This window comes from Lampetra fluviatilis, chromosome 37, assembly GCF_964198595.1.
Source record: "Lampetra fluviatilis chromosome 37, kcLamFluv1.1, whole genome shotgun sequence".
Classification (NCBI taxonomy): domain Eukaryota; kingdom Metazoa; phylum Chordata; class Hyperoartia; order Petromyzontiformes; family Petromyzontidae; genus Lampetra; species Lampetra fluviatilis.
This window is the reverse complement of record NC_136311.1, coordinates 1,797,482-1,817,033: the sequence shown is the minus strand read 5'-3', so window position 1 is coordinate 1,817,033 and position 19,552 is coordinate 1,797,482. Positions and strand designations below refer to the sequence as shown.

General features: G+C 56.6%; 1 long non-coding RNA gene across 4 annotated transcripts in view; it reads right to left on the bottom strand.

The window, feature by feature from the left end:
* The window catches only part of LOC144945205 (uncharacterized), a 28,801-nt gene extending 10,012 nt beyond the window's left edge, over positions 1-18,789 (bottom strand). Inside the window, exons 1-2 of one of the 4 annotated variants that reach the window (XR_013639638.1) lie at positions 18,736-18,789; positions 17,621-17,984 (exon numbers count right to left, since the gene is read on the bottom strand). This is a non-coding gene — a long non-coding RNA (uncharacterized LOC144945205). The other 3 variants (XR_013639635.1, XR_013639636.1, XR_013639637.1) reach the window with 3 other exon arrangements.
* Between the last annotated feature and the right edge of the window lie 763 nt (positions 18,790-19,552).

Genomic DNA, 19,552 nt, shown 5'->3' with positions numbered 1-19,552 from the left:
CCAGCACCACGCCCGGCCGCCTTTGTCTCCCTCGTGGCGCTGTTTACACATCGCACCAGGTACTCGTTTGAGGCTGAGTCGACCTAAGGGAGGCCTACGACCGGTGTTGGCCGTGAGCGGAAATCGAACTCGGGTCGTAGCGCAGCGCGCTAACCGCTACACTACCGCTCCACACACACACACACAGCACCCACGTGACACACACACACAGCGCCCACGTGACACACACACACAGCGCCCACGTGACACACACACACAGCGCCCACGTGACACACACACACACAGCGCCCACGTGACACACACACACAGCGCCCACGTGACACACACACACAGCGCCCACGTGACACACACACACAGCGCCCACGTGACACACACAGTGCCCACGTGACACACACAGCGCCCACGTGACACACACAGCGCCCACGTGACACACACAGCGCCCACGTGACACACACACACAGCGCCCACGTGACACACACACACACAGCGCCCACGTGACACACACACACACAGCGCCCACGTGACACACACACACACAGCGCCCACGAGACACACACACACAGCACCCACGTGACACACACACACAGCGCCCACGTGACACACACACACAGCACCCACGTGACACACACACACACACAGCTGACTCATGTCGCCGCCTCTCGCCGCGGGCGCGGTTCCTCCTCGCGTGGGGTCCCTGACGCAGCGCGCCCCCCGCCCCTCGCACTCACAGCGTCTGCTGCCGTAGCAGACGAACGATTGTTGCGTGCGGCCGTCCCAAGCGAGTGATTGGCGGTACCCCACGCGGCCTGCTCTCGCCCATGACGTCAACTGTGAAGCAGACGGCGCGTAGCATTCTGATCATTATTATTATTAGAATTTCAATAATTTTACACGCCGCGGTATTAACCGGGGCGGCCGCTGGACTCGAACCGTGAACCGCTGCAACGAGCGGCACGTCACCCCGCCCCCGCCTCTGTGATGGCCACACTCTGCTGATGACTCCGCACAACGGCGAAACCGGCATGCTTCGCCATCACCGTCGCAAGCGTCCGTTTCCCGTGAGCTCCACGGAAGAAGGCCCTTTGCCCGAAACGTCAGCTTATTGCGCGTTTTTTGTTGTTTGTAATAAGAAATCCGCGTTTCGCTACTGCATATGCAGGAATCGTCTGTTATGTTTGAAGATGAATTTATAATTTTAAAAAAAGTTGTTTTCGTTCCTATGGCTTTTACCGCATCTCTCGTGAATTCTAGGAAATGCAACTCTCAGGCTCATTAAATGAGTGAGCGTGCGTGTGCGCGTGTTTGTGTCCACACACACGCACACGTTGAGCGGTTAGCGCGCTGCGCTACGAACCCGGCGACCAGAGATTGATTCCTGCCTCATTGGAGTACCTGGTGCGGTGTGTCGTAAACATCGGCACTGGGGAGACAGACGGCCGGGCGTGGTGCTGCCCACCCACCCTCCTCCTGTGCCGTGCCGGCCTTCATAACAGGCGCTACCCGCTAACGACACTTGCCCCAACAGTCTAAGGCTACACGGGGGATCTTTGTCTGTGTGTACACAGGAACTGTGGCAGGCACCACCACCGCCAGCTGCTGCTGCCGCTGCCGCCGCGTTATCGGCCTTGAACAGAACGCGCGAGCCGCGTGGCCTCGAGCCGTGGCCGGGAGCGACCCCGAGGATACGGAGTTTGCGTCTCTCTCACGCCGTCTCTGTCTCTCTCTCTCGCCCTGTCTCTCTCTCTCCGTGTGTCTCTCTCTCTCTCCGTGTCTCTCTCTCACGCCGTGACTCTCTCTCACGCCGTGTCTCTCTCTCACGCCGTGTCTCTCTCTCACGCCGTGTCTCTCTCTCACGCCGTGTCTCTCTCTCACGCCGTGTCTCTCTCTCTCTCGCTGTGGTCACGCACATTTTTTCCCGGGTAATTCGGTTTTTCCCTCCAGCATTTAGAACCAACACGCGCGTATAGTATTTGGCTGCTGCTATAAATGTCCACGTGATGAGCCGCTTCGTTGAGCTGTCATTTGGGGCCAGGTCGCTTCAGAAAAAGAGCTGCATAGCTCAGTGGGCTGCAGCTGGTGAAATAAAAAATGATGTTCAGTCTAACAGTGGTATCCCTACCCGAGCCCAGGGGTTTGGAGTGGGGGTGCTGAACGGGATGCACATCACAGCAATCCCTCCGTGAGGTTTTCAAATGTAGAATGTTTATCGGTGTCGGGAAAACACCAGTGGTGCCCCCCCCCCAGCCCGGTCACACAGACGAAAGGGGCCCAGCACAATGCTGCTGCATCCCCACACTGGCGCGGCGATTCTGAACGAGACCAAAGCCGAGCGGCGCTGAGCCGGTCCTCTGGAACGGCCCCGCACGGAACCGCGCGTTGTTGCAACGTGCGGTTCCGTGGCCTCGGCCCCTTCCCTTCGGAACCACCCGAGCCCCCCCCCCCGCCTACACACCCCACCCCTCCACCACCACCGGAGGGAAGCGATCGTAATTTGTCTGCAACAATGTCCAGCGCATTCTTGAGGCCGCTCACGCCATCCCCCCCCCCACGCAGCTCTCGGTGGCTCTGCGTTTTTCCCTCTTTCCCCGAGGGCAGACGCTGCCGCCGCCGCTGCCACCACAGTCTCGTTACCCCCCCCCCACTCTGCGGGCACGCCAGACCCTGTGGGCAGGGGCTCTCGTCAGACCTTGTGGGCAGGGGCTCGCCGTGTGGACTATGGGGGGAGAGGACCCCGTTCAACGCAGACAGCCGAAGACAACAAACAGAGACACCCACCCCCCCTCTACGTGCCGCTAGCGAGTAGCGTCATCTACGAAGGCCGGCGCGGGCCTAGGGGAGGCCCAGGACCGGCGAAGATGACCGCCGCTGGTGTTGGCGACCGTGAGCGGGAATCGCCGCTCCCCCGCCCCGCGGGAGCCGCGAGTCTCCGTGCGCCCGGCCCGGATCGTGATGTTTGTGATGATGATGATGTTCGTGATGTTTGTGATCAAGGTGCTGGTGATGTTTGTGATGTTTGTGATAATGATGATGTTGGCGATGTTTGTGATGATGATATTGGTGATGTTTGTGATAATGATGATGTTGGCGATGTTTGTGATGATGATGATGTTGGTGATGTTGGTGATAATGATGATGCTGGTGATGTTTGTGATGATGATGATGATGATGTTCGTGATGTTTGTGATAATGATGATGCTGGTGATGTTTGTGATGATGATGTTGGCGATGTTTGTGATGATGATGATGTTTGTGATAATGATGATGCTGGTGATGTTTGTGATGATGATGATGATGTTCGTGATGTTTGTGATGATGATGATGTTCGTGATGTTTGTGATCAAGGTGCTGGTGATGTTTGTGATGTTTGTGATAATGATGATGTTGGCGATGTTTGTGATGATGATATTGGTGATGTTTGTGATAATGATGATGTTGGCGATGTTTGTGATGATGATGATGTTGGTGATGTTGGTGATAATGATGATGCTGGTGATGTTTGTGATGATGATGATGATGATGTTCGTGATGTTTGTGATAATGATGATGCTGGTGATGTTTGTGATGATGATGTTGGCGATGTTTGTGATGATGATGATGTTTGTGATAATGATGATGCTGGTGATGTTTGTGATGATGATGATGATGTTCGTGATGTTTGTGATGATGATGATGTTCGTGATGTTTGTGATCAAGGTGCTGGTGATGTTTGTGATGTTTGTGATAATGATGATGTTGGCGATGTTTGTGATGATGATGATGTTGGTGATGTTTGTGATAATGATGATGTTGGCGATGTTTGTGATGATGATGATGATGTTGGCGATGTTTGTGATGATGATGATGTTGGCGATGTTTGTGATGATGATGATGATGTTGGTGATGTTTGTGATAATGATAATGTTGGCAATGTTTGTGATAATGATGATGTTGGCAATGTTTGTGATGATGATGATGTTCGTGATGTTTGTGATAATGATGATGTTGGCGATGTTTGTGATGATGATGATGATGATGATGGCGATGTTTGTGATGATGATGATGATGTTGGTGATGTTTGTGATAATGATAATGTTGGCGATGTTTGTGATGATGATGATGATGATGGCGATGTTTGTGATGATGATGATGATGTTGGTGATGTTTGTGATAATGATAATGTTGGCGATGTTTGTGATGATGATGATGTTCGTGATGTTTGTGATAATGATGATGCTGGTGATGTTTGTGATGATGATGATGTTCGTGATGTTTGTGATAATGATGATGCTGGTGATGTTTGTGATGATGATGTTGGCGATGTTTGTGATGATGATGTTCGTGATGTTTGTGATAATGATGATGCTGGTGATGTTTGTGATGATGATGATGTTCGTGATGTTTGTGAAATTGATGATGTTGGCGATGTTTGTGATAATGATGATGATGATGTTGGCATTTCGTACCTCTCTCTGCGCACGCGATTGGCTCAGAGTTGGCGATGCGGTTTTGCAGCGATGGAATTTATTTCCTGAAACCCCCTAATTGGAAAAATGTGCCCCAGCTTTCTTAGCCCGAGCCTTCTCCAGCGGCTCTGACTAGACACGACACGGCCATAAAGCGCGTGGCGAGATTCCCACAGCGGAACCTACAGCCCATGGTCAATCCACTGCTGGATGAGTGCCTCCCCCCCCCGTCAGTGCGGGCCATGGGGTTTGCCGGTCAGTGCGGGGCGGTGGAGGAGTGTAACGTTGACTTGGGAGCACAGAAGTGCAGTACATGGATGGATCGTTTCCCCAATGCTGATGTTTGATGTTTACACTCGTACACAAAGATCCCCCGTATAGCCTTTAACAGAACGTCGGGGCAAGGGCTGTAAGCGAGCACCTATGAAGGGCTGCATGGGGTAGCAAGGTAGCCAGCACCACGCCCCGGCCGCCTTTGTCTCCCCAGTGATGATGTTTACACACCGCGCCAGGTGCTCATTTAAGGCTGAGTCGACTTAGGAGAGGCTCGATAACGGGTTCACATATCACTCTCCGCTCCTTTCAAGAGCCGAATGGCTCACAGGGTAAATCCTAATAAATGAAACTGAAACTAAAACTGAAACTTCGTGAGCCGTGGGCAGGAATGAAACCTGTGCTGTGCCGCGTTCATTTGGGGCGGTGCGCTAACGACTGCGCCACACACGCACACACAGTCACACACGCACACACACACACACGCGCACACACGCGCACGCACGCACTCACACACACACACATGTCCGTGTTAAGGTCACGGGTGTAACACAATTGGCCAGTGACCTCATGCGGGACGACGGCGACCCCGTGGCTGCACCACTGCGCTCGACAGCGCGCTCCCCGTCCCACACACGCGCAGATACAAAAACCCCATTGCTGAGAAACATTCCGGGAATCCAGTGGTGGTAACCCTCACCACGACTCACCCCACCTCACCCACGACTCACCCCCAACTCACCACGACTCACCCCACCTCATCACGACTCACCCCCAACTCACCACGACTCACCCCACCTCCGACTCACCCCACCTCACCCCACACTCACCCCACCTCACCCCACACTCACCCCACCTCACCCCACCCACGACTCACCCCACGACTCACCCCACCTCACCCACGACTCACCCCACCTCATCCAACCTCACCCACGACTCACCCCATCACCCCGACTCACCCCACCTCACCCCCAACTCACAACGACTTACCCCACCTCACCCCACCTCACCCCCGACTCACCCCACCTCACTCTCTCACACACTCACTCTCTCACTCACTTACACTCTCTCTTACTCACTCACTCAGTCACTCACTCTCACACTCTCACTCTGACACACTCACACTCTCACTAACTCTCTCACTCACTCTCTCACTCACTCTCTCACTCACTCTGTCACTCACCCTCTCACTAACTCCTACCCTGCCCTGCAGAAAGGCAGCCGAAAAAACAATTGCAAGATGAGTGAAATCCCGAATGCTGTTGATGTTGGTTGCATGTTGATGTTGGTTGCATGTTGATGTTGGTTGCATGTTGATGTTGGTTGCATGTTGATGTTGGTTGCATGTTGATGTTGGTTGCATGTTGATGTTGGTTGCATGTTGATGTTGGTTGCATGTTGATGTTGGTTGCATGTTGATGTTGGTTGCATGTTGATGTTGGTTGCATGTTGATGTTGGTTGCATGTTGATGTTGGTTGTATGTTGATGTTGGTTGCATGTTGTTGTTGGTTGCATGTTGATGTTGGTTGTATGTTGATGTTGGTTGCATGTTGATGTTGTGTGTATGTTGATGTTGGTTGTATGTTGATGTTGGTTGCATGTTGATGTTGTGTGTATGTTGATGTTGGTTGCATGTTGATGTTGGTTGCATGTTGATGTTGGTTGCATGTTGATGTTGGTTGTATGTTGATGTTGGTTGCATGTTGATGTTGGTTGCATGTTGATGTTGGTTGCATGTTGATGTTGGTTGCATGTTGATGTTGGTTGTATGTTGTTGTTGGTTGTATGTTGTTGTTGGTTGTATGTTGATGTTGGTTGTATGTTGATGTTGGTTGTATGTTGATGTTGGTTGTATGTTGATTGTATGTTGTTGTTGGTTGTATGTTGATTGTATGTTGTTGTTGGTTGTATGTTGATTGTATGTTGTTGTTGATGCTGACCGTGTTGTTGTTGTTGACGACGACATGAACGTGGGGACGAGGGTCAGGGTCACAGCGAGGAGGGTGAGGGGGGTGGGGGGGCGACCCTCGACATTCCACGTGGCACTCACGGCACGCGGTGACGTCATAGCGGAGCCGCGCGGAATGCGGTGACGTCACTGGTGACTCCCTCGGGGCCACGCGGCGCGCCGGGCGCTTGCGCGGTGCAGCACAAAGACAAAGATCCCCGTATAGCCTTGACAGACTGTAGGGGCAAGTGCTGTTAGCGAGCACGTATGAAGGCCGGAACGGTACACGAGGGGGTGGGTGGCCAGCACCACGCCCGACCGCCTTTGTCTTCCTAGTGGCGATGTTTATACGCACCGCACCAGGTACTAATTTGAGGCCGAGTCGACCTAGGGGAGGCCCGGGACCGTTTTAGATAATCGTCACTGCTGTTGGCCGTGAGCGGGAATCGAGCCCGGGGCGCCAGGTTCGTAGCGCAGCGTAGCGCTAACCACTACACCCACCGCTCCCACCACTACTACAGCCACACCACCACCACCACTACAGCTACACAACCACCACCACCACTACAGCTACACAACCACCACCACCACTACAGCTACACAACCACCACCACCACTACAGCTACACAACCACCACCACCACTACAGCTACACAACCACCACCACCACTACTACAGCTACACAACCACCACCACCACTACTACAGCTACACAACCACCACCACCACTACTACAGCTACACAACCACCACCACCACTACTACAGCTACACAACCACCACCACCACCACTACTACAGCTACACAACCACCACCACCACCACTACTACAGCTACACAACCACCACCACCACTACTACAGCTACACCACCACTACTACCGCCACTCCACCACCACTACTACAGCCACACCACCACTACACGAACTGTACTGACCGCAACACGGAAATGAATTGTCAAGACCTTCATCCAGCAGTGAACTGACCATGGCTAATGATGATAATGAACGGTACAAAAGTCGGCTTAGGCTAACAGTGCTATAGCAGCTCGTTTAGTTTCTATATCAATAATCATCCGGGCCACGACTAGCATCAGCGCACCACCGCTGCACCACCGCTCTTCCCAAGCTCCATCGCGACCAGACGCTGCGAGTCGCTCCGCCGCTTCAAGATCACAGAGGGCGCCTGCGTGCCGAGGGCATCACAATCGGCGTCTTACACGTGTCCAGTGAGAGGGGGGGGGCTCTCCCCTCGCTGGGCGGTTGCACGCGAGAGGCTTTCCTGTGGTCACTCCCCAGGGCCCCTCCGCCCGCCTCCGACCCCATTCCTGCGGTGCGCCGTTCTCCCTCCTTCGACCGCCACTCCGCTGTCAGCCTCGACCACGGCTCCCATCGCGCCTGGCTGGCCACGTCTCCTCTGCCCTCGCCCAGCGGTCGCTGTTGGTGCCCAGCGCCACGCGCCATGGGGCCCCGCGCGCGTTCCCCCCCCTGCCTCTCTGGGGGCCCCATCCACACCGCAGGGGGGGGGGGGCCTGGCCGCCTTGAATTCGTTCATTAAAAGTTGCCACAAATGAAGGAGGACCTTGGGGAGGGGGCTGGCTGGCTGGCTCATCGTGGCCAGCAGCGAGGGAAGGTTTTAATTAATGAGAGTGTGTCTGTGGGTCCTCCCTGGGCATCTGCTGTAGTGTGGCTCATTGGATTCCTCCCTTCTTCAGCAAGATTCTGATTCTGGGTAGAGAGCGGGGGGTTATGGACCGCAGATCACCCTGCACCGTCCCCTCCAGCGGGGTGGGGTGGATGATGACGATGTGGAAAGGTTCAAGAGGGAGAGATTGGGCAAGGAGGGATGGAGGGATGGATGAAGAGGGCCGGAGAGGCAGAGAGGGAGCAACTGATGATGATAAACTAAATCGATAAACAATTTTTTAGTTTACCAGGTAAAACCTACTGAGCGACCTGGCCACAAATGAAGGATTGCAACCAAATACTCAAAACGCGTGATGTTGATTCTAAATGTGGAGGGAAAAACCGGAGTAACCGGAGAAAAATCCACGCGGCCACGGGGAGAGAGACACCGCAAACCCCACGTATACAGCAGCAGGCGTCGTCAGGCTCGGAGTCGAACCCACGACCTCCCGTGTACCAGGCGAGGTAGTTAACGTCTCGCCACCGTGGCGCCGATGTAGGGAGGGAGGGATGGAGGGAGGAAGGGAGGCAGGCAGGGAGGGAGCGAGGAGAAGATGGATGGGGAGAGGGAGGGATTGGTGTTGATGCGAAGGGAGGCAGGGAGGGAGCAGGGCTGTAGGTGCCGGATGGAGGCAGGGTGTGGCTCTCACGCAGAGCAGGAGGCGGCAGCGGGAGGCAATGCCTCCCCCCTCTCTCCCCCTCTCTCTCCGCTGTTCCCCCACATAGCAACTGCGCTCCGCAATTCGCGACCAAGAAGCCGACGCGGGCTCCCTCGCGCGCGCCTCGGCACGGGCTGCGCGCTCCAACTTGTCATGAACAACATCATCATCCGTGGGGGTTTTTCGGCGATTAAATCGTTCATTTATCCGAACCGGTCCCGGGGCCCCGCGCTCTCCGCGCGCACATTCCCAAGCCAACACCCACCGACCGGCGTGGTGAAGTATGGCCAAACATCCCCCAGCCCAACCCCAAACATGGCTCGACACGGCGGGAGGAGGCCGTCATCCAGCAGTGGATCGATCGTGGGGGACGGCGATGGAAACGCGAATACTTAATTCGCGTCAACTCAAGAGACTCCTGATAAGGTGTGCACCACACTCTGGGTAGAGAATCGTACGAATCGTGGCCCCTCTCAGTACAAAATGATTCACGCCTCTCCTCCCTAACCCCTTCCGCAACAAAAAATAATTTTCGACGAAATCGAGTGCTTGACGGGAATCTAAAGCACTGCCCCCCCCCCTTTACCACAACCTTCCTGCCCATTGCCGTCTTAGTGTGGGGGGCCCACGACTCCTCATCCTCGCAGCAGCAGCAGCAGCAGCCCCCGGTACATACCTCCCGGGGCCGTGACACCGGTCCAACAAGTGAGCCTCCTCCTGCTCCTCCACGTGCACGCGGCAGCTGCTGCTACTGCAGCAGCTGCTGCTGCGTTGCAAGTTGTGAAAGTTTGTTCGGCGCGCTCCACCACCACCACCCTCCTCGCCACACGCCGAGTGAGGCCACCACCACCCAACAAAGACAAAGATCCCCCTGTAGGCTTGAGTTCGGATGGAGGTGGGTGGCCAGCACCACGCCTGGACGCCTTTGTCTCCCCGGTGGTAATGTTTACACATCGCGCCAGGCACTCATTTGAGGCCGAGTCGACCTAGACGAGGTCCCGAACCGGTTCAAATACTCACCACTCATTGGTGGTGAGCGGAAATGGAACTCGGTCCGTCAGGTTGGTGGTGGGGCGCGTTGACCGCTACACGACCTCCTCCCCACGACACCACGCACACGACACCACGCACACCACACCACGCACACGACACCACGCACACCACACGCACGGCCACCACCAGCCACGCTCGATCCACTGCTGGGCGGACGACTGCCCAAGCCGCGGCCGCCAATTCTGGCACGCCCCGCACTGCCACTCGCGCTCCCCCCTCCCCCCCGCGACAACCCCCACCACCACCAACATTACCCCCCAAACACTACACACTCTACACCCCCTACACGACCCCCCACACACTACCACCCCCTACACCCTCCCCCCCTACCCCCCCTACACCCTCCCCCTCTACACCCTCTCCCCACTACCCCCCCTACACCCTCCCCCCCTACACCCTCTCCCCACTACCCCCCCCCTACCCCCCTACACCCTCCCCCCCCTACACCCTCTCCCCACTACCCCCCCTACACCCTCCCCCCCTACACCCTCCCCCCACTACCCCCCCTACCCCCCACACGCCTCGCCAGGGGTCGGCCCAGGACGGGAGCGGTAGTCACGCGACTCCTCCGCGCCGCTCCATCCCTCGCACGGCACTCACTCACTCACGCAGACAAAGAGCCCCCGTGTAGCCTGCACAGACTGGAGGGGCAAGTGCCGTTAGCGACTAGCACCTGTGAAGGTTGAGACGACACACGAGGGGTGGGTGGCCAGCACCGCCCCCGACCGCCTTTGTCTCCCCAGTGGCGACGTTTACACACCGCACCAGGTACTCATTTTGAGGCCGAGTCGACCTGGGGGAGGGCCAAGGCCGGGTTCATAGCGCAGCGCGCTAACCGCTACACCACCGCACCCCACACACACACCCACAGTCGCACCCATGTACACACACAGTCGCACACACGCACTTACACACACACACTTACACGCACACACACAGTCGCACCCACGCACTTAGTCACATTCACACGCATTTACACACGCGCGCACTTACAAAGACAAACGTCCCCAGTATAGCCTTAACAAGACTGGTGGGGCAAGTGCTGTAAGTGAACACCTACGAAGGCCGGCCGCCTTTGTCTCCCCAGTGGCGATGTTTTTACACAACGCACCAGGTACTAATTTGAGGCCGAGTGAACCTAGGGGATGCCCAGGACCGGTTCAGATAACCGTCACCGATGTCGGCTGTTTGTGGAATTCGAACTCGCGGTCGCCGCTAGCTAACCACGGCGCCACCGCTCGACTCACGGACACTCAATGATCACGGCTGGCTACGTGCGGTGCGAAAGAAGTCCACCCCTCCCCACGCACCCCCTCAACCCTCCTCTTCGCGCCGCCCCCCCCTCTGTCGGGATGTGAGTCACCCAGCGAGGACAACCAGCTGATCGCTACAACATCGCGATGGCCAAGCGGCAATCCTCGCTGCAGATCATCATCATCACCGCTCCAGCCCTGGGCGCGCCACCTCTTCGTGCCACGTGCGAACCGCTGCGCCCCCCCCACCACCCTGTGATGTAACACAAGACAAAGACCCCCCGCCCCGCCCCCCCGTGTCGGCAGCGCGCGCCGTCAGCTGATGACGAGGGGCGCCGTGCGTGAATCAATAACGACGAGTTCACTAAACACGTGGGGGGGGGGGGGCAACACGCGAGCACGCCCAGACATGCCCGGACAAGCTGGGGGGGGTACGAGGAAGAGGGACAGACGAGACACAGAGGGGGACGCGAGGTCACGGAACGACTGCGGAGCGCGGGAGGAGCGGGTGGTGGTGGTGGTTGTGGAGGTGGTTGTTGTGGTGGTGGTGGTTGTGGGATGCGGCGAGAGGAGGACGGGGGCAGGGAAATCTACCGGGGGGGGGGGGCGGCGGGGAGAGTCTCCAGACAGCCGCTGGGACACGTGGACTGGGCGAGACGCGGCGAGAGACACGGGGGGGTGGGGGGGACAAGGGGGGGGGGGCAGGGGGGGGCAATGGGGACGGAACGAGCCCAGACTGGGCAAGGGAGGGAGGGGTGACGACTCAAGAGGAGACGGAGCCCAGACAGAGGGGTGGGACAGCGAGGCCCTGCGAGGCTGGGGAGGGATGGGGGAGGGAGTGTGGGGGGAGGAGGGCTGAGATGCGATTGGGTCAAGATGGGACACACGGGGGGGGGGGGTAGTTTCGTTAAAGGAAACTGGAGTTCGTGTCGCTGGGGTGAATCCAGGGGGAGCGGTGGCGCAGTGGTTAGCGCACCGCGATTCGAAGCCGGCTACGCGAGTTCGGTTCTAGCAGCACGGCTCAGAGCAGGCGGCGAGTAATGTCGGAAGCGGCCCCACCTCCCTTGGCGTTCACCAGCGCGCGCACTGAACGACGGTGGTGAAGTCTGGTGAAGAATGGTGAAGTATGGTGAAGTATGGTCAAACAACCCCCGTCATCGGCGCGGTGTGCTCAAGTCTTCGTCCAGCAGTTCTTCTCTCCATGTTGTACGATAATACAGGCGAATTACACCCTCAGACATATTAATATTGCACGTGTAGCAAATACAAAGGTCCCCCGTGTAGCCTTAACATGCTGTTGGGGCAAGTGCTGTTCGCGAGCACCTATAAGGGCGGGGACGACACACGAGGGGTGGGTGGCCAGGACCACGCCCGGCCGCCTTTGTCTCCCTAGTGGCGATGTTTACACCGCACAAGACACTCATTTTAGGCTCAGTCGACCTAGGGGAGGCCCAAGACCGGTTCAAATAATCGTCACCGGTGTTGGCCGTGAGCGGGACTTGAACTCGAGTCGCCGGGTTTGTAGCGAAGCGCGCTCACCGCTACACCACCGCTACACCACCGCTCCCCCATCATCATCATCACCATTGTCACCACCATCGTCACCACCATGGCCATCATCAACACCACCACCTAACTACCACCATCAACACCATCACCTAATTACCTAATTATCACCATCACCTAATAACCACCACCATCAACACCATCACCTAATAGCCACCATCACCTAATTACCACCACCATCACCTAAATACCACCATCACCTAATTACCACCATCATCAACGCCATCACCTAATTATCACCACACCTAATAACCACCATCATCAACACCATCACCTAATTACCACCACCATCAACACCATCACCTAATTACCACCATCACCTAATTACCACCACCATCATCACCATCACCTAATTACCACCACCATCATCACCCATCACCTAATTACCACCATCATCAACGCCATCACCTAATTACCACCATCAAACTTACTTCCTCTGGGGTCAATGAGGCTACCATTTGTGTAAAACTTAATTTAAATGTAAATATGCAAATACTTCAATGAAGGATATCCTCGCTCCCTCCATGGGAACGTAGACTTGCCATCATCATCATAAGCGGAAGCGTGGGCGAGCGGTGGGGGAACGATGGCGGTGAGCGTGGTGGTGTCACGCGCCCTGGCATTCAACTTCTCCATCGGAGCGGTGGCGCAGCGGTTAGCGCACTGCGCCGTGAACCCCGTGGGATCCCAAGTTCGACTCCCAGCCACAAACTAAACCGACATCAGTGGCGGGTTCGATATTCGAACCGGTGCATACCCCCCCCCCCCCCCACAATACAAACCCGCATTGACCGGCGTGGTGAAGTATGGTCAAACAGCCCCTCGACGACTGAGGCCTCTCATCCAGCAGTGGATTAAGGCCTGTTAATGATCACGTTACCATGATTGGTCATCATTGTTCTACAGCAATACCCCGACGGACGTCTCCCACCTGTTACGTCGTTTCGTAAACGCGTCGTCGCTTCATCGTGAACGCCGCTCCCCGATTTGCGTCGCCTCAACCCCACGCCGACGTTGCCGACAGCATCATCGTCCGCCCTTTCTCGTCATCCGTCGCCCCCCACCACCCACTGCCTCCACCACCCCCACCACCCACTGCCTCCACCACCACCCCCACCACCCACTGCCCCCACCACCACCCCCACCACCCACTGCCCCCACCACCACCCACTGCCCCCACCACCACCCCCACCACCCACTGCCCCCACCACCACCCCCACCACCCACTGCCCCCACCACCACCCCCACCACCCACTGCCTCCACCCTGTAAATCGCTTCGATGAACGTCGTTTCGATATTCGTCGTCGCACCTTTGAGGAACGCATCCCCGGACGCAAACCGGGCATTGCCGTATCTTTATTTACTCAGCGGCGCGTGCAATGTAAAAAACAAACTTTTACGCATTCAGAGTGAAACTAAGCACCTCGCGACGAGTCATATCGATATAAACTAAACTATTTTTTATGTTACCAAGTAATGCCCACTGAGCTACGTAGCTCTGTCCCAGAAGCCACCTGGCCACAAACGATAACTCGACGATGTGGCTCATCACGTGGCGATTCGTAGCAGAGAAAACCGGGAGAATCCCGAGAAAAATCCACGCGACCACGGGTGAAGGGAAGCACACGCAGACTCCAAATATTATACAGCAGCAGGCGCCAGGGTCGGGATCGAACCCGCGACCTCCTTCAACACCAGGCGAGGTTTAATTCGGAGTCGCATGAAGTCACGTGACGTCTGCCTCAGATCTTGGAGGCTGCTGCTGCTGCTGCTGTGGACGTGTCACACGGTGGTGCATATACAGTGCGAGCTCTGATGTCAATCTCGAAAAAGTGATTACACGCATAGTACCTGTGGCTTCAATTGCAACCGGAGCTGCCTGGGGCGAAGGTCCGGAAAATATTCACTCCAATCCCGCTGCAGGGTGAGATGGGCAGGCGAGGCACTCGAAATATCGAACCTTGATTAATACGCCCAAGATGATGATGATGCCACGATGTGATTAATCAATGGATTATGATTGTGTGTGCGCGGTTCTGGATTTTAAGTATGCTGAGTAATGTAGCCATACGGTACATATGTAACTGCCCTAAACAAAGTAAACATTATTTAAATAAATCTCCACTGACCAGGGTGGTGAAGTATTGTCAAACAACCCCCGGGGACTGATCCGGGGTGGGGGCTGGGTCCGGACAGCCTGAACAATCCAGTAGCGGCTTGAACTGTTTAAAAAAATATTGAACGTATTCCTTGTTTTGCGCAAGGAATCCGTTTCCCACTACAACGCAAGTTGGAGCAGTGAGTCACCTTCCACCACGGATCTCTCCGTTCACTTCGCAAAAACAGAACACCCCGTTAAGAAGAACACCCCCCCCCATCTCTCTCTCCCTGTTTCGGCGGCTCTCCCGTATCTGGGCCAAACCCCGTGGCGGCCTTAAAGGAGCACAGCGCGCAGGCGCGTGGTGCGTGCGTGCGCCTTACAAGGCCTCGTAATCATGGGATTCTTAGTCATCGCGGAGATGATGTCACCGCGGCGAGCAAACACGGCTCGCGAATAACTCAACTCCCCCACCAGCAGCAGCCACCGCCGCCACCCTCACTCCCCAAAGACAAAGATCCCCTCCCGCATCGCCTTAAACAGACTTTGTTTTAAGGACAAGTTGCTACCCATGAAGGTCGGCAAACGGCACACGATGGGGTGGGAGCCCAACACCGTGGCGATGTTTACACACCGCACCAGGTACTCATTTGAGGCGGAGTCGACCTAGGGGAGCCCAAACACCGGCTCATACATAGATCGTTAATGGTGTGTTGGTCGTGAGCGGGAATCGAACTCGGGAGTTGCCGGTTCGTAGCGCGGCGTGTTGCTGTACACGCGAGTGTCGCTCATTGCCACGCGGTGTGTTTCTGGCAGGGGGAAGGAGGCGATGCCCAGGCGCATCAGGGACAGCCCTAAAAGTGCTTGCCCCACGCCACCGCTGCGTAAAGAGTTTAATCAGAGCGGGTTCTCAAGTCCCCTATGGTGGGTCAATTGGCCTCCTCCCCTCCTAACTCACTCCACTCCCCTCCACGCACTCTCCCACCTCTCCCCTCTCATCTCCACTCCTCTCCACGCACTCTCTCCCCGCTCATCTCACTCTACTCCCCTTTCACCTCACTCCACTCCCCTCCACGCACTCTCCTACCTCTCATCTCACTCCACTCCCCTCCACGCACTCTCCTACCTCTCCCCTCCCATCTCACTCCACTCCCCTCCACGCTCTCTCCTACCTCTCCCCTTCCATCTCACTCTACTCCCCTCCACGCACTCTCCCACCTCTCATCTCACTCCACTCCCCTCCACGCACTCTCCTACCTCTCCCCTCCCATCTCACTCCCCTCCACGCACTCTCCCACCTCTCATCTCACTCCACTCCCCTCCACGCACTCTCCCACCTCTCCCCTCCCATCTCACTCCACTCCACGCACTCTCCCACCTATCCGCTCCCATCTCACTCCACTCCCCTCCACGCACTCTCCTACCTCTCCCCTCTCATCTCACTCTACTCTCCTCCACGCACTCTCTTACCTCTCCCCTCTCATCTCACTCCACTCCCCTCCACGCACTCTCCTACCTCTCTCCTCTTATCTCACTCCACGCACTCTCCCACCTCTCCCCTCTCATCTCACTCCACTCCCCTCCACGCACTCTCCTACCTCTCGTCTTATCTCAATCCACGCACTCTCCCGCCTCTCCCTTCTCATCTCACTCTACTCTTCTCCACGCACTCTCCTGCCTCTCCCCTCTCATCTCACTCCCCTCTACGCACCCTCACCTCTCCCCCAACTCACTCTACTCACCTCCACGCACTCTCCTACCTCTCCCCTCTCATCTCACTCTACTCCCCTCCACGCACTCTCTTGCCTCTCCCCTCTCATCTCACTCTACTCCCCTCCACGCGCTCTCCTGCCTCTCCCCTCCCATCTCTACTCCCCTCCACGCACTCTCCCACCTCTCCCCTCCCATCTCACTCTATTCCCCTCCACGCACTCTCCTACCTCTCTCCTCTCATCTCACTCCACTCCCCTCCACGCACTCTCCCACCTCTCCCCTCCCATCTCACTCTATTTCCCTCCACGCACTCTCTTGCCTCTCTCCTCTCATCTCACTCCACTCCCCTCCACGCACTCTCCCACCTCTCCCCTCCCATCTCACTCTATTCCCCTCCACGCACTCTCCTACCTCTCTCCTCTCATCTCACTCCACTCCCCTCCACGCACTCTCCCACATCTCCCCTCTCATCTCACTCCCCTCCACGCACTCTCCTACCTCCCCTCCCATCTCACTCCACTCCCCTCCACGCACTCTTCCACCTCTCCCCTCCAATCTCTACTCCCCTCCACCCACTCTCCCACCTCTCCCCTCACATCTCACTCCACTCCCCTCCACGCACTCTCCTACCTCTCCCCTCTCATCTCACTCGACTCCCCTCCACGCACTCTCAAGTTTAGAACTCCAGACATCCGTGCTCTCGACTCCCCGGCCCTGCCCTGCGCTCGGGCAGCACGGCGTTGCATTGAACCGATGCACACACCCCAATCAACAATCAGACAAATCGCAGCTCCGTCAATCGACTGCTGGATGAAGGCCACCTCACGCCGCCTCGGTCGTGAGCGTGCTTTGACCAGACGTCACCGCTCAGTTTGCCTAATCACTGTGCCACCGCTCCACTGGCGAAACGAGCGCGTTCAATGATTTCAACTCACATGAGCTGCATGAGAGATGAACAACACCGCAGTGGAGCAGCGTGCGAGCCGAGCATTAACTCGGCCCAGCGTGGAGAGCAGTCGGCGGCGACACGGTCACGACTCGTGACGGAGTCGCAGGACAGGGTTGATGGAGCGCGAGGAGATGGAGCGAGGTCACCGGTAGATTGTCACGACATCGCAGGGTCGTGAGAGACGGCGACAGCTTTGGGAGGCCTTCATCCAGCAGTGGATTGATCATGGCTGATGACGAGTTGAGAGTCTGTCCCGGATGGTAGCGGTGGTGGTGTTCATGGTCGAGGTGGCGGGCGATGGTGATGATGGTGTTCATGACGGTGTTGATGGCCGTGATTAGCACGGTTGGCTACGTACGGTGCGAAAGAAGTTCAACATTCATACACATGCGTACAGTAAATTTAACTTAACTATCAACTTTTCGTGCGTAGTTTCGTGGTTAGCGCTGCCCTACGAACCCAGCGACCCGAGTTCGATTCCCGCTCACGGTCAACACCAGTGACGATTATCTGAACCGGTCCTGGGCTTCCCCTATGCCGACTCAGCCTCAAATGAGTACCTGGTGCGATGTGTATAAACATCGCCATTCGGGAGACAAAGGCGGCCGCGTGCCGTAGCGGCCTTCAAGGGCAGCTCGCTAACAACTCGTGACCCAACAGTCTACTGAAGGCTATGAGGGGGATCGTTGTGTTTGGTGATTATGATGGCAGTGGTCCTGATGATGGTGCTGATGATGCTGATGATGGTGCTGATGATGATGGTGCTGCTGATGCTGATGATGGTGCTGCTGATGCTGATGATGGTGCTGATGATGATGGTGCTGCTGATGGTGCTGCTGCTGATGGTGACGGTGCTGCTGATGGTGCTGATGATGATGATAATGATGATGATGATGGGATGGTGACGATGATGGGATGGTGACGATGATGGGATGGTGATCATGGTGCTGATGATGATGATGGTGCTGATGATGATGGTGCTGCTGATGATGATGGTGCTGCTGATGATGGTGCTGCGGCTGCTGATGATGATGCTGCTGATGATGATGATGGGATGGTGACGATGCCGAGGGGTGCGGGTGCTGTCCGGGAGGCGCTCACCTCGGCTCCTCCGCTCCTCGCGCGCAACTTCGCGAGTGACGCGCCACGGCCCGCGCCGTCAGCTGTTAAAGGGCGGCACCGTCAGCTGTTAAAGGGCGGTGACGTCAACTGGTCCATTGCGAAAGAGCGGCGCGCGCCAGGGGGCGGGACGGGGGGACGGGGGGGGCCTGGTGGTGACGCCTCGTCCCGAGGGTGGGGAGGGGTGGTGAGGGTGGGGGAGGGGTGGGGAGGGGTGGGGTGGTGAGCTCGGCTCTGCAGGGGTGAGCCCATTCGTGAATGGCGAGTTGGGGTGGGGACTGGGGAGGGTGGAATGGGGTGGAGGGAGAGCTGGGGGCGGTGCAAGGTGAGCTTCGTGGTGAGGTGTTGAAGCTGGCAGTGGTGGTGAGCTGGTGGGGAGTGTAGTGAGCTGCTGGTTGAGTGTGGTGAGTTGGTGGTGAGTGTGGTGATTTGGTGGTGAGTGTGGTGATTGTGGAGAGTTGGTGGTGAATGTGGTGAGTGTGGTGATTGTGGTGAGTTGGTGGTGAGTTTGGTGAGTTGGTGGTGAGTGTGGCGAGTGTGGTGGTGAGTGTGGTGAGTTGGTGGTGAGTTGGTGGTGAGTGTGGTGAGTTGGTGGTGAGTGTGGTGATTGTGGTGATTTGGTGGTGAGTGTGGTGAGTGTGGTGATTGTGGAGAGTTGGTGGTGAATGTGGTGAGTGTGGTGATTGTGGTGAGTTGGTGGTGAGTTTGGTGAGTTGGTGGTGAGTGTGGTGAGTGTGGTGAGTTGGTGGTGAGTTTGGTGAGTTGGTGGTGAGTGTGGTGAGTTGGTGGTGAATGTGGT